Here is a 16,780-nt window from a genome sequence, read left to right as displayed (position 1 = left end):
TTGAAATTTCTCTTCCCTGTTTTAAAATCAATATGTAGGACTTGAAACAGCTGGAAGCCTATACAAATCTGCAGAACAACAACCGGGCACTGTGTTGTTGCCTTTTGTACACCTGCTTGCCCTCACACAGCTATATTGTTTGTTAATCAAGGTGAACAATGAAATGGGAAATCAAGGAGTTTGTGCTGTGCATTTTTCGGAAACCAAACATAATACACAGCTCCTTCAACTGATCCTCCCATCTCACAATATTGAAAGCAAACCACCAACGTTCATCTGAAGGAAACTTCCAATTATTACATGAGATTGCTGCCAAGCTTTCTACAGCAACTGCGTAGAAGCTGAGAGTACTTTACATTGTATGTCTTGCCCACTGAGAATTGGATAAAAGCACATTAATTCATGACCTTCAATAACTGACACATAAGAATTTATCAAGCTAATTTATAATCAAATTCAGAGGTTAAAGTCTGATATTCATGTCATTAGAACCACATAGGGTCAGAGAGTCATAGAGCACGGAAACACTCTTCGGTCCAACTCATCCATGCAAACCAAATTGTCCAAACTAAACGACACTCTTCGGTGTGTGTTTGGTCCATATCTCTCTAAACCTTTCCTAGTCATGTCTTTTACATGTGAAAACTGTACCACTTCCTCTGGCAGTTCATTCCACATATGAACTACGTTCTGTGTGAAAAGGTTGTCCCCCTTGGGTTCCTTTTAAACCTTTCTCCTCTCACCTTAAAATTATGCCCTCTAGTTTTGAGCTCCCCAAGCCCAGGGAAATGATCTTTGCTATTCACCTCACCTATGCCCCTCATGATTTTATAAACCCGTATAAGGTCACCCCTCAACCTCCTACGCTCCAGTGAAAGAAGTCCCAGTTTACCCAGCCTCTCTTTATAACTCAAAACCTCCAGTCCAAGCAACAGCCTGGCAAATCTTTTCTGTGCCGTCTCAAATTTATAATATCCTTCCTATTAAACGCAAGTAGTCTTGTTTGGTAGCTTCAACAGGTTGTACACATTTTTAGGTATGCCTGGTGCTGCATTCAAGATTAAGGAGAAAACGACAAATATGAAGGAGTACAGGCTGGGTTCAAAACTTCAATAAGACATAAGACATGGATAATACTTGGCATTGTTTTCATTAGAAGTGGATGGAGAAAACTGCATGATTTATGTACCATCAATGTTGTTGGAAGTATGTTGTTCAGCGACATACTGAAAATCAGCCAGTGATAAACTCTGTTTTTACATGTAGGAGCTTTACTAGCAAGTGACACTAAAACAGATCATTAACTTAAACAGAAACTTGGCCCTACAATTATTCCAATGATTCTGTGAGGATCCTTGAGCAAAACGCTATTCCTACATCCTTGATTATTAAGGTTTTTCTTTGATTAGTGCTGCAGCCGTGTTACTGAGCTACCAGCACTAATAGTCAATTGTAGGGTGGTGTTCTTGAAAGGCTACTGTAATTGAACTGTAATTGAACTAAGAGTTTTTATGAGGAAACAGTCATTGGTTTCACCATTACCATAATTTTACTTGTCCATGAAAGCTGACTTGACAGGTGTGGGTGGACTACAAAATCATGGTGTTTTTGGAGCTCTGTACTGACTAAAATGTTGAGGTTTTGTTGCAGCAACCATACAGAATATACGTTTGTTCTTAGAATTGAAACTTGCGGCCCCAGTTGAGCCTCATCAACCCAAATTAAGTTGCATTGAGGAAGCTGCCTAAGGAGCACACTGCTTCATTGGTAGACTTTCAGTCACTTAGTATACAAGGGTCATCATCTACTGAGTTCTTCATCTACTGAGTGATTCAGAGTGAAATGCTATTTATGGCATTCTAGCAGGCACTAAATCCATGGGGATTAAGCTCAACCCCTCATCCGTTTTTGTTAACTAGAAACATCAGGTGCTAAATTTGATAGGCCCTAACAGATGGGGAGATCATGATGCACAAACCTATGCTCATTCAAAATGATGAAGGCAACATGCCAACTTCATATTGCCTGCTGTGAGCCGACAATACTAGCAAGACTGTGCAGATTTGCCTGCCTCAACAGGCCCCAAAATTCCAACAGGTTAATATGAATTAAGGCTAGCCAGCACCAGTTCATGCCTGAACCTCTTAAAGGGGGATGTATTGTGACTGGACCAGGTGCTGGGAGGTGTTGTACAACTGCTTCTGACTTAACACAACGCAGGACAGAATAGGTCCAAGGTTTTCAGAATGGTGAAGGGAAAGAGAGATCCTGTATCCATATGGATAATATAAAACTATGCAGACACAAACAGAAGGTAGCAGGAGCAAATAGCCATGCTAGGAGTCCAATCCTGAGGATCTCAAAGCAGAAATGCAAAAAGTTTAGATTAGATTAGGTTCCCTACAATGTGGAAACAGGCCCTTCAGCCCAACAAGTCCACACTGACCCTCTGAAGAGTAACCCACCCAGACCCAATTCTCTCTGACTGATGCACCTAACACTATGAGCAAGTTAGCATGGCCAATTCACCTGACTTGCATATCTTTGGACAGTGGAAGGAAACGCAAGCATCCGGAGTAAACCCACGCAGACACAGGGAGAATGTGAAAACTGCACACAGACAGTCATCCGAGGCTGGAACCGAACCTGGGTCCCTGGTGTAGTGAGGCAGCAGTGCTAACCACTGAGCTGCCCCAATGAGCTTAGCCAGGTTGTCAAGGTCCATAGGACCATACGACCATAGGAGCAGAAATTAGGCCATTTGGCCAACTGAGTCTGCTCCACCATTTAATCATGGCTTATCATGAGATAAGTTTCTAAACTATATTGTCCTGCTTTCTCCCCTTAACCCTTAATCCCCTCGATATTCAAGAACATATCTATCTCAGTCTTAAACATACTCAATGACCTTGCCTCCACAGCCTTCTGTGGCAATGAACTCCATAGACTCACCACTCTCTGGCTGAAGAGGTTTCTTCCTATCTCCATTCTAAAAGGTCTTCCCTTTACTCTAAGGCTGTGCCCTCGGGTCCTAGTCTCTCCTACCAATGGAAACATCTTCAATGTTTAAATTACATTCCCCCTCATCATTATAAACTCCATTGAGTATTGACATTTCTCATATGTTAAGCTTTTCGTTCCTGGGACCATTTTCAGGGACCTCCTCTGAGCCTGCTCCAGGGTCAGTACATCTTTCCTGAGATATGGGGCCCAAAACTGTGCACAATACTCCAAATGTGGTCTGACCAGAGCCTTATATTTCAGATGTACATCCCTGCTTTTATATTCAATTCCTCTCAAAATAAATGCCTTCATTGCATTTGCCTTCCTAACTACTGACTCAACCTGCAAGTTTACCTTGAGAGAATCCTGGACTAGAACGCGCAAGGCTCTTTGCACCTCAGACTTCTGAATTTTCTCCCCATTTAGAAAATTTTCCATGCTTCTACGCTTCCTACCAAAGTGCATGACCTCACACAATTTCCCATGATGTACTCCATCTGTCACTTCTACTAACCTGTCCACATCCTTAAGCAGCTTCCTGCATCCTCAGTGCTTCCTGTCCCTCTGCCTACCTTTATCATCTGAAAACCTAGCCAGAATGCCCTCAGTTCCTTCATCGAGATCATTAGTCTATAATGTGAAAGGTTATGGTCCCAACACTGAGCCTTGTGGAAGACCATTTGTCACCGGCTGCCATTCTGAGAAGGAGCCTTTTATGCCCACGTCTGCTTTCTGCCAGACAGCCAAGCTTCTATACATGCTAGCACCTTGCCTCCAACACCACAGACCCTTATGTTGCTCAGTAGGCTTCTGTGCGACATCTTGTCAAAGCTTTCTTGAAGTCCACGTAGTTAAAATCCATTGGCTCTCCTTGGTCTAAATTGCTCATTACTTCCTGTAAAAATTCTAGCAGATTTGTTGATGAAACGATGCTGACTTTGCCCTCTTTTACCATACTTCATGTATTCAGAACAATGGATTCCAGGTTCTTACTTACATTTGAGATTAGGCTAATCAGTCTGTAATTTTTCATCTTTTGCCTTACTCATTTTTTAAATGGAGTGTCACGTTAGTGATTTTCCAATCCTCTGGTACCCTACCTAATTCTAGTGATTTCTGAAAGATAGCACTAACGCCTCCACTGTCTCTTCAGCTATCTCCGTGCAAACTCTGGGGTGTAGGGCATCTGGTCCAGGTGATTTATCCAGGCCATTCAGTTTTTCTGGCAACTTCTCCTCGGTGATGGCTACCATACTCAGCTCTGGTCCCTCACTCGCTTGAATCTTTGGGAAATTACTCATGTCTACCACCGTGAAGACTGACATCAAGTAATTATTTAGATCCTCAGCCATTTCCTTGTTCCCCATGACGATCTCTCCAGCATCATTTTCCACCACCCAATGTCCACTTTTGCCTCTCTTTTGCCCTTTATATATCTAAAGAAACTCTTACAGTCTGCCTATATATTACTGGCTAGCTTACCCTCATATTTAATCTTCTCCCTTCTTACTTCTGTTTTTGTTGCCTTCTGTTGGTCTTAGTAAGCTTCCCAATTCTCTGGTTTCTCACTGCCCTTCGCCACATTATATGCTTTCTCTTTTGCTATCCCTGACTTCCCTAGTCAGCCATGGTTGCCTCATCTTCCTCGTACTATGCTTTTTTTTTTCTTGGGATGAATCTCTGCTGTGCTTCCTGAATTACTCCCAGAAACTCCTGCCATTGCTGTTCCACTGTCTTTCCTGCTAGGCTCCTCTCCCAGTCAATTCTACCCAACTCCTCCCTCATGCCTCTGTAGTTGTCTTTATTCAGCTGTAATACCATTACCTCTGACTCTATTTTCTTCCTCTCAAATTGCAGATTAAATTCAATCATATTATGACTGCTCCCTAATGGTTCCTTCACCTTAGCTCCCTTATCAAGTCTGCCTCATTGCACAACATTAAACCTTGTATTGTCTGTTCCCTAGTGGGCTCCACCACAAACTGCTCCAAAAAGCCATCTCATAGACATTTCACAAATTCCTTTTCTTGCAATCCAATACCAACCTGATTTTTCTAGTCCACCTGCATATTGAAATCCCCCATGATCACTGTAACTTTGCCTTTCCTACTCATCTTTTCTATCTCCTGGTGTATTTTGCACCCCAGCTCCTCCCTCCTGTTTGGAGGCCTGTACATAACTCCAACTAATTTTTTTCACCTTTGCGGTTCCTCAAGTCTACTCATACAGATTCTACTCTATCTGACCCTAATTTGTTTCTAACTATTGATTTAATTTCATTTCTTACTAATAAGCCAGTCCCATCCCCTCTGCCCACCTGCCTATCTTTTCAATAGGATGTATATCCCTGAATATTCAGCTCCTAGTCTTGATCCCCTTGCAGCCATGTCTCTGTGATGCCCACCACATCATACCTGCCAATTTCAATCTACGCCACAAGTTCATTCTCCTTATTCCTTCTACTGCATGCATTCAGATATAACACCTTCAGTCCTGTATTAACCGTTGCTTTTCTCATTGTCATTCATTTATCCAGCATGCTTGAAGTTAACCCTTTCCCATACACTCTGTCCTATTTGTTTCTGTGCTTGAGATTTTAATAACCTCTCCTGAGTTCTGCACTCTTATCACTTCCTTTTAATTTGGGTTTTCTAATTTCCCCTGGAACTGAACCCTTCCCCAACTCCCCCATTTACTTTAAAGCCCTGTCTACAGCCCAAGTTATGTGATTTGCTAGGACTCTGGTCCTAGCATGGTTCAGATGAAGACTGTCTCATTGGAACAGCTCCCTTCTTCCCCAGTACTGATGCCAATTCAGAGAGTATTACCTTTTTGGTTTTGTTTGTTAATTTAGTTCCTAGCTGTCCATACTCCCTTAGCAGAACCTCTGCCCTAGTTTTGTCTGTCATTGGTACCTACTTGGACCACAACTACTGGATCTTTACATTTCCACTCCAAGTTCCTCTGCACCCAGATGAGATATCCTGAACCCGAGCACCAGGCAGACATCTCGACCTTCGGGACTCTTGACCCTGGACACAGAGAACAGTGTCTATGCCTCTAACTATCCTATCCCCGATTACAACAAAGGGGGTTATATAAAGCCAGAGTATACAGACTGAATGTTTGCTCCAGAATTGGGAGTGAAAAGTTGGGAACAATTCTAGTTGCTAACCTGACTTGGCAGGAGTGGCAGGAGGTGCACAAGATTGAGTTGGGCCTGTCACACCTCCAGAAAGAATGCAGAGATAGACACAGGGGCTACATAAAAGGCCCAATCCATCTGCAATAAAAAAAAACAGGAAACAGTCCTGTAAGGCCCTATTCTTATTATTCCGCTCTCCTTGTCCCATCCATGCTGTCTCATACTCCCCTAACCGCCTCACATGATGATGTATAATACCTATGCCAACTTAGGTCTAATAGATGTCAACTCATAACATCTATCCTTAACACCTAAACTCATAACACTTTGCCCTTATACCTACTGTGCCAAATCCTCCAGTACCTAACATGGGCAGACTTCAGGACACATGCTGAGGTGAAATAAAGTCCTAAGCATCTATCAATGACATCACTGTTAAAAAATAATCTCCTTGATAAACTCTACTCAATGACATTTAAATTCCTTCAATACTTAATTCCATATGGAAAAAAAAATTGTTTCATAGCTACACATCATGAACTCTATAATCACTCGGGGCTGTCAATCGAATTTTGAACTTACAGCTCTCCGTGGAATTAGTCATGTTGCACCAATTAGATGATGGGGAGGCAGTGGCCTAATAGTTTTATGACTGGACTGTTAATCCAGAGACCCAGGTAATGTTTTGGGGACCTGGGTTCAAATCCCACTATTACAGATGGCAGGATTTGAACTCAAAAGAAGTCTGGAATTAACAGTCTAATGATGACCATGAAGCTATTGTTGATGGTCAGGAGAAACCCATCTGGGTCAATAATATCTTTTTGGAAAGGAAACTGCCATCCTTACCTGATCTGGCTTACATGTGAGTCCAGACCCACAGCAATGTGGTTGATTGTTACCTGCCCTCTGGACAATAAATACTGGCCCAGCCAGGGACACCCACATCCAGTGAATGAATTTTAAAAAACTATATTGATAGCCCTCGTATTATTTCAACAACCATTCACTGAAATTATAAGCAATAGGCTGGTGCCTTTCTCCAATTTAAAGAGTTTGGGGATTTAAACACCTTGGCAATTTACAGCTCCAGTGAGTTTATCCCATTTTTACACACATTCGTGCCTACCTTTAACAATCTCAAAGACCACCTGAGGTCTGCTGAAGGACAAATGACCTCAGGAGGCCTAAGAGACCTACACCCTCACCTCACAGAAAGGAAATCCAACTCCCCAAATGCCTCTGGCAACTTTAGATGTTTTGCTCAAATGCCTAAAGCTCCTTCGTTATGCTTTCACATCTCACTACTGAATAATTCACCTGTTTTGACACGTTCAGCTCTACATCAGTGGCTCACAGAGGCTAACTACAACTTGGCCTCACGTGCACCCCCAGCAAAAATGGTGTGGGCTGAGTTTGTGATATACAAGAGAGAGTTATGAGTTATTGGATAAAACCAGGAAAATGGAGCTCAGACCATCACCAGATCAGCCATGATCTTACTGAACGGTGAAGCAGACTTCAAAGGCCAAATAGCCCACTCTTAGATCCTACATTCCTATGAATCAGGGGTCCAGTATCATTTTGGCCAAGTCAGAGGCCCTTTCAACTTCCATGAAAATCCAGCCATATCTCTTTAGATGTTATACAGAACCAACGACACCGGACTCAGCCACTGTGAAGTTAACCAGCCCACAACTTTGAATAATTCCTATCAATCAGATTTGAAGCTGACATTCATATGCTCCATTACATCCTCGCATAATTAGCATTGCTGCCAGTCACATACCCACTGTTTGTACACATTGCTAGTTATTCAACAATGACAGCCAACTCATCCAAATAGATTCACTTGCATACTTCTTTCTTTCCCACAGGGCAGGGTTGCACATGGTGGAAGCAGGGGGAGCAAACAGAAGAGCCAGGCATGCCTTCAGCTGCTGATGCATAAAGAAATAAATGATGTCCACTCCTGAGTCATCTAGTGTGGAGAGTAGGAAGAGCACAGATGCTATAATTGACCCAATCCTTATATTCAATTTTCCATTCCACATTATCCCTCCCCTTTATTCCACAAAAACTTAGAATTTTCAAGCTGCAGATGGTGAAGTCATGATCTTCTCAGTCTACACACTTCCCCACATCACAAGAATGCCTAAGAAGGGCAATCAGATACAGCAGTGCAGGAACACTAAGCATTCGCTCATGGGATGGGTCAATAACAATTGCATATCCCTAGATACCCTTCAGAAGACGGTGGTGAGTTTCATTCTTGAACTGTTATAGTCCCTGAGCTGTAAGGAGACATACCATGTCATTGGGGAGAGAAATTCAAGGATCTTGACTCAGCAATAATGAAGGAACAGCAATATATTTCCAAGTCAGGATGTTGAGTAGTTTGAAGGAAAATTTGCAGATGGTGATGTTCCCATGTATCTGCTACCCTTGACCTTCCAGATGTAAGTGTTTGTAGGTTTGGAAAGAACTTTGGTAAATTTCTGCACCAGTCAAGGAGGGATGGTGTCAAACATTTTCTGTGCTGATGGAGTTGCATTCATCCAGCAAGTGGGGAGTATTCCATTAAACTCCTGGCTTATGACTTGTAGATGGTGGACAAGCTTTGAGGAGTCAAGGTGAGTTATTCACTGTCGTATTCCTAGCCTTTGACCTGCTCTTGAAGCCACTGCATTTATATGGCTGGTCCAATTCAGTTTCTTGTCAATGGTAACCTCAAATCTTGGTAGTGGAGGATTCAGTGATAGTAACACCATTGAATATCAAAGGGCAATTGTTAGATTATCTCTTATATGGTCACTCTCTGGCATTTGTGTAGTGCAAATGTTAGTTTCCAATTATTCAGCTGAAACTTGGATGTTGTCCAGATCTTACTGTATTTGGACATGGACTGTTTTGGTAGCTGGGGAGTCACAAATTACCCTGAACATTGTACAATCATTGGCGAACGTCACCACTTCTGACCTTATGATGGAGGGAAGGTCAGTGGCATCCTGCACAGATGTCCTGGATCTGAGATGATTGACTTCCAAGAACTGCAAACTGCATCCATCCAAGCTAGATATTACTTGTCCTGTAAGCTGTATCCTGCAGTTTCCTGTGCTGACAAATAAGGGAGGTATCATAGTGGTCTGCTAAACATACTAGCACCACAATTACCTCATATGGAGCATGGTATGTGACTGCAACTTGGTTTAAATATTTGGGATTTGTTTACAGTAAACTCCATTTGCTGTGATCGAACATTGTGATCAGGTTTGGCCAATTCATTGGTTGACTGCCATAAAAATTTTTGGAAGAATGAGCACAGTTTAGGATAAAAGCCAAAAGCTCAAAGGATTTTATGAAGCAACTACTGCATTCGGACTGGGGTGATATTTGTTTCAAGTCAAACTTATAGAGGTAGAGTTAGAATTAAAGTTAGATGTGTTTTAGTTTATTTTTGTTTTGTTCAATTTATTTATTTATTGTCAAGTGTATTTTGTTACAGCATCATCTTTAAACACAGAAAAGTAAACCAAAACGTTGAATATAAAGGCAAAAAAAAAGAAATAAAGAGAACGTGTTCAACTTTACAAATGTTCTTGTGAAGTGCTCCAGTGTAGGCCATGGGCCTGGTGACTAAACATGAGTCTCCTTCACCATGCCATCTCGTTTGCATCAATGCCCTCATCACTGAGTGCTTGCTGGCCCTTGCCAATGCTGACACCACTGATACCGCACTTGCCCAAACTCGACTCTGCTGCCATTAGTCCACTTTGGGTGCAACTTGCTGATGTAGCCACTGCTGTGCTGTTGTATCCCTCATACTAAGCCCAAACTCACCTCTTCTGCTGCCTCCATGAATCTATGCTGGACACAAGCACCACTGGGAACCCAAACCCGTCCCTGCTGCAGCAGCCCTGAGTCAGCATTAAGATCGCCTCATCAGTACAGAAGCTGCCAGGAAACCAGACACGCCAAGCTGCCACCACGAGTCCACGCTAGGCTCAGTCAAATCTGTGCTGGGATAACTCACCATGACCAAGCTCTTCATTTTATTAGAGACCAAACTCCCACCTCCCTCAACACTCTGGGATAGAGAATACAAAAAGACAATTGCTTCTATGAAGAAATTTCTCCTCACCGCAGTCCTAAATGATTGTCCTTTTTATGGCGAGACTAGTCATTAATATAGCTAAGCCCCATTTGTGTTCATGACATCATACCAGTCAAAGCCTGCTAATCTGAAAATGAGTCTCATATTCCTATTGTTTCCTATCCTTTAATCATGGCTCTGCCCATTGTCATACATAAGAGCTCTTGGTGTTGGGGATTATGTCGCACACCAAACTTATCGAATGTCTTTTACAAATCTATACGTGCTACATCCACTAGTTCCCGTACCTGTTTCTTCCAACCTCAAATAGATCTGTGAAATATAATTTCCCTTCTTATTAATTCATGTTGAATCTGCCTAATCATATCATTGTGTTAGTCTGCTATTACCACTTCCTTACTAAAATATTGCAGTAGTTTACAGATTATTGTTTTCAGGCTGTGATTTCCCTTTTTCGTTTTTCCTATTTTCTACAATAATGGAGTTATATTTACTCCCTTTCAATCCACTGGGACCGTTCCAAAATTCAATAAATATTGGAAACTTATAACCATCAATCCTCATGAAATTGCATGCTCACTCCGCCTCTTCTCTGCGAAAATATATTTAGCTCAAAAAAAGTGTCAGCATTCTTCCTTACACAACTATGAAAGGCAAACTGCAACATTTTCCAAATCTACTCATCTCTAACCAGGACAGAGCTGGGTGCATAAAAGTACCTCATTATGATCACCTTCACAACTATTCATAATGGGGTCCTCTCCCTGTTTACAAATTGCAATGTGGTTCCAATAGGTGACAGATTTCAGTCAGGACATCCTTGCTGAAGCAAGCATGTTGCCCCTCTTGTTCCATGCTGAGATCTGGGTGCAGGAAGTGTTTCCTGAACATTCCTCCTGATGAGAGCCCTTCTCATCAAAAAACACCAAACACCTGAAGAATCATAATATCAATCAGAAGAGACCAGCCAGCACTAATATGAAACTGGCTGGGTGGTCTTTTTAAATAGCATTAGAATTGAATTCCTCTGCTGCTGAATACATGGTCAGCCAAACATTATTAACAGACAAAGTAAAAACCAAAAGAACTGCAGATGCTGGGAATCAGAAACGAAAGCAGAAATTGTTGAAGAAGTTCTGCATATCTATCAGCAACTGGGGAGAGAAATCAGAGTTAAGGGTCCAGTGATTTTTCCTCAGAATGCTGAGACCTGAAATGTTAACTCTGATTTCTCTCCACAGGTGCTGTCAGACTTGGGGACCTTTTCCAGCAATTTCTGTTTTAGTTATTAAGAGACAACATCAGCTTAAGTCTTGAGTTTCAAAGTGACAGCATTTCTCTTCAAACTGTGCACAATATCACAATCTGTCAACTCCGCATTCTTGTAACAGGTATTTACTATGTGCTTGAGACTTGTATCGATACGGTCATGTAGGCCGCTAGATTTCAAATGGCATTAAAATGCACTTCTACATGAGTCCTCTGCCAAAGGCAGGTACTACCCATGGTGCTAGGACCTCCAACATGAGAAATGAAAGCAGCCCAACACTAATTTCACTCCTGCTGAAATGAAGATTGACTCCATGCTTTTGGTAGCAATTTGATCTGAACTGGGAGTCTAGCCAAAGCAGCCAAGTAGGTCCTCACGGGGTCTGAGTTACTGTGGCAACATACATTTCAACATGCATGTTGCAGCTTGGACAATGTTGGTAGAAGCTCTGAATTCTTTATATTACATGATTGATCAGGAATCTCTCCCACTCTTACTGCCTACCAAAAGTGTGCATTGGAAGGATTTACAATTGATAGTCAAGTTATTTAGTTACATTATGAACACACCATTCTCATCACTCAGTCTTGGTTTGGTCTTGAATCTGCCGCTCTGGATCTGAGGCAGGGACACTACTGACTACACTATGGGTACCCATCCTTATTATACTTCTGAGCTGATGGTGTCTGAAAGTTACTATTCAGTTTACTAAATTATCAGTGCTGTGCTTGAAACTTTAATTTTAATTTCTTACTTATTTCTCTGATTATGTTTTATAAAACATGGATAGTCATAGATGCATTCAGCTGCTGGTGGAAAGCCCCTTCCATTAACACACAGAATCAAAGAGTCACATATACCATAGCCAATTATCATTCTAATTTGTCCCCAAGGAGATTATGTGCTGATGTCCGGATGTGCAAATACATTGGGAATGATGTGCTATTTTAATTCCAGATGTTTCCTCCACATCATGAGGTGGGAAAAGGGAGGACTTTTTCCTGTATTCCTTAACTGCAGTGTTTTTCCTCTTGTTTTGAACAGTGCAAAATATTTCAAGGTCATATGGATTTATCAAGAGATATTTTTTGCATTAAATAAGGCATCCACCCCTTGCCAAATCTTTGAACCTGTATTGTGGCAGATAACTTCGTTGAAGAATTAAGAAGCACATTGTGTTAACAGATAAAGTCTTTACAATATTTGTGTTGTTATCTATAATACTACCAGACACCATTTAACACTGCATTTGTAAATGATTTGAAAAAGATTTATAAAGTTATTCAAACAAAGGATTTCTGACATTTCGGCAGAGACAGGCAGTACTTGCTTATTTCAACTTTAGGTCCTGTTTTTCACATGGCAACGGATAGTGAATGGAGTGGAATGTGAGAAGTAGTGAGTGGTTTTTGTTAGATCCAAGACTCAGCAGCTTCTGAATTTAATCACTGATCAGGCCTGAATGTATTCTGTCGGGGAATTTGTCAGGTCAAGAATACTGTGATTAAGGCACAAAGGTTACAGGCTGTTTTAGACACACTTTAAGTCCAAATGCCCTAATGATGGTGCAGAGTGGTGGTAGAGAAAGAAAGAAAAAAAAGCGGATACCATACTCCACATCTTTGGGATTTCCTTTCTCATGTGCCCAAGATCTGTAGGTTGAGAATCAGCCTGTTAAGTCACAAAGATTCACAGCAGAAGTCTGCAACTGTGAGTTGGCGACATCCTCAATTTGAAGAATAGCTGACAACAGTGACAGGTTGTAGTAGCCAATTAAACATGTATCTTTCCTAATGTATTTTACCTTTACTTTTTCTCCTATTAATTATGTTACGTAAGTGCGTTACCTACTGTGTCTAATATTCACACAGCAAATCCAGGTAATAAGTGGAATTTAATCGCTATTTAAATGATACACTTGAAACTAAGAGTAATTTTTCTAAAACTAGCTCTTCTTGAAATATTCTTGGAAGAATGGTGTTTCATAAAGTCATCACCACCAGGATGTTCCAAAATGTTAAATATCTCTTAGTTTTCAGGCATACTATTCATATGATTGTAACTATTGCAAACTACTTTTGGAACTTAAATACTGAAATCATTCCATTTATAGGTTACAACATGTACATAGGTTTAAGAGGAAATCTAAGATGAACTGTAAAATGGCTGGTGTGGGGTGAGCATTGAGCTCAGTCTCAATTTTGATGCCTATATCTATTAATGCTCCAACTGCAAGTGAGAAGGTGAAATAAAAAAAAGATTTTTGGGTAAAGGGAAACAAGCCACAACAGTTAAACTGTTGTAATACATTATCTTCCACATCTTTCATAACTACCGCAAAATAATTACCACCTAGTTTGTTGTCAGCTAACAAAGTATATTTTCACACAACAATTATACAGGTGATGTCCTTTGTTATGATTACATTTAAATATGTTTTACTTTCAGTGATCAATCTTTTGGTAAATGACAAACGTGGATCAATATTTTGGGAAAAGCTTCATTCTCTTGACGTAATCCTTCCTTGTAAATTAAATTAAATTCAGATTCAGTTTAGCACAAAGAGTGCCTTCATTGTTTCACAGCCATCAGCAATAGTCCCAGTTGCTGTTTATTTTTGGCAGGCTCAAACTCTTATGACTATACCATACACATTATCCATTAAGCAATTTTTCTGGGGAAGGACAGATAAATTTGGATACAGATTTCAGCAGAGGCATTGAGGCGTAGTGAAATATGCTATCTGCCTAACATCCTAGGTGTGGTAGTAAATCACAACTTATTCCAGATAAATGTTATTAGCTAGCTTACAAATAGGGACAATGCTTTAAAGTCGCCTCCAATCACCAATATAAACAAGGTCAATTAAGTACAAGGGCACAGTAATTGGGAAGCAAAGTTAGTTGACTTGCTACAGATTGAAGTTATTATAGAGTAAATTCAAAGTGGCAAGGAGACATGGAGACATGCCAACCATAAGGTTCTTGTGATACAGTGTGATGTTCCTACTTCGGGGCCAGAAAGTCTGTCTTCAGGTCCCAGCTGCTCCGGAGGTGTGTCAGAACATGTCCAAACTGGTTGACGAGAAATATCATTAAGGGTTCACCTATTTACTAATCTGTTTGTAGTTCACAGGAAATGTCAGCTTTGGACACTGACATCAAAGATATTAGTAGAAACTTCTTGTTGCTTGGGACTGAAGCAACGGTACCTCAATAAGTGTTGCTAGCAACTGTAACATTGAAGAGTTGCTATGGAGCTGTCCAGTCCTGTTAAAGCATGGAAAAGACCCCAGTTCCTGAGTTCCCATCAGAGAGTCTGAAAGTTGAAACTTCTCTGTTTGCTAGTTCAAAAGGGAGTAATATCCTACTCAAATTTCTGTGCAAGTGGGAATAACTTATATGACAAAATTTTATTTCTCTAGACTTCCCTTCCTTCAAAATACATTACTGGGACAGAATTCAAGTAATGCTGCTGTATATCTCTTTGTGTTTATTTGATAAGGAATGATTGGCAATTGGTGACAGGAGTGGGACATTTCTGCTGATGATAAGTTACAATTTGATTTAGCTAAAGTCCTTCAATTTAAAATATATGATTTTATGTCACTTTTATTAACACTGTGCAGACCAAATTGTATGCAAATAAGCTGGTAGACAACAACTTTGTGCTCCCACCATAGCTTAAAACAAAATTAACCTTTATGTACTGTGCTCAGTGCAAACATCCTGATTCTTTACTCAAACTTTCATAAAAAGACAATTAAAAAGTTCATAACGTACAGAAATTTTAGTCACTATCCCCCACAATTGATATCCTTAATATTATGAACACAACATTTCTGAAAAAAAATGCAAACTAAAGAGATGTGAAATTTGATATCCAGTAGGGATATAAATCAGGGAATAAAGATCGTTTTTTTTCCTCAAGTACTTGCATATCATTCAAAAAACAAAGAACTGAGGATGCTGGAAATCCTGACACCCTCCCTCAACACTCCATCACAACGAAAACAGAAATTCCTGGAGAAATCAGCAACTCTGGCAACCTCTGTGGAGAGAAACTGGAGTCAACGTTTCTGATCAGATCTGGAGAAAGGTCACTGGACCCAAAACATTGACTCTGCTTTCTCTCCACAGAGGCTGCCAGATGTGCTGATTTTTTTCCTTGTATATGGTTAATGATTATTGCTTGTTAGAAAATGTACAGCATTTTAGGAAAAAAAAATGTCAACATTCTACTGTTTAAATTGAAGTGTGTTTTAGGAGTATATTTTTGTGGCTGCTTTATCAGCAAGTAGAAGGTTACTTCATGCACCGATGAAATTGGTATAGAAGACATTCATTGCATCTTAAGAAATGAATTTGACCTCACATTAACCTTTGTTTTCTCCTTATGTGCTGGTAGGATTGGAATTTAATCTTAATGAGTGTAACAACTAAAAAGATAAGCAGGCACAGAAAGAAGAATTATTATCCCACTAATCAAGGGATTACAAATTATTAGGGAATAGAAAAGTTATCAGTTAAATTTAAAGCTGCTGTATCAGGATAGTTAACAAAACTATTCTTAAATATCTAGCTGTAATGAAGGGCAGCGTATTCTTTCACTTTGCAATGTGTTCCAATAACTGTTTTATATTGCAATTATTTTGAAACCATTGAAAAGCAGAACTGATGAGACCCATACCTGCATGTTTTGCAGGATGATGCTGAAATTGGAAGAATATTTTTCTCAGCATTATACCTCAAAAAATGATATTGCCTTTTGGGTCATTTTTGGGTGGTTTAGATTCAAAAATTTCACCTTACCATTGCTGTATTGGTACCTGGAAAAATCCATGCTGCATAAAATGTGATAATTGATGCCATCGTGATATTTTCACAATAAATTATTTTGAAACATTAACAAATTTGATAGACCACACAATTTAACTGTTGTGATATCACTGCACACTTCAATTTACAGAAATTTTATGGGAATGATATTGATTATTTAAACTTGCACTGCTAATGGCTGAATTGGCAAAAGTGGCTGGATTTTCCAGTGGCCAGATAGTCATTGCTGCAGCATTGATGAGAGTTACATGTTGGAACCCTGAAGAATCCGCGACAGAGCAGATTCAGAGGAAATTGTCAGGGAAACTGAAATTGGAACCTTCCAAAAGCATCAATTTAAATCAGAGTTAACAGTTGCTCAGGGAAAGTTAGAAGATTAAAAACTTAGTCTTACTTCTGGATTGCTATTA

At 40.3% G+C, this 16,780-nt stretch overlaps 1 protein-coding gene across 2 annotated transcripts in view; it reads right to left on the bottom strand.

Annotated features, from left to right (window-relative positions):
• The window catches only part of neurl1b (neuralized E3 ubiquitin protein ligase 1B), a 488,639-nt gene that overhangs the window by 21,595 nt on the left and 450,264 nt on the right, over positions 1-16,780 (bottom strand). The gene's annotated exons all lie outside the window — the stretch shown is intronic.

The sequence above is a fragment of the Chiloscyllium punctatum genome, chromosome 20 (assembly GCF_047496795.1).
Source record: "Chiloscyllium punctatum isolate Juve2018m chromosome 20, sChiPun1.3, whole genome shotgun sequence".
Taxonomy (NCBI): domain Eukaryota; kingdom Metazoa; phylum Chordata; class Chondrichthyes; order Orectolobiformes; family Hemiscylliidae; genus Chiloscyllium; species Chiloscyllium punctatum.
The sequence above is the reverse complement of the archived record's forward strand: the minus strand, read 5'-3'. Positions and strand labels throughout refer to the sequence as shown.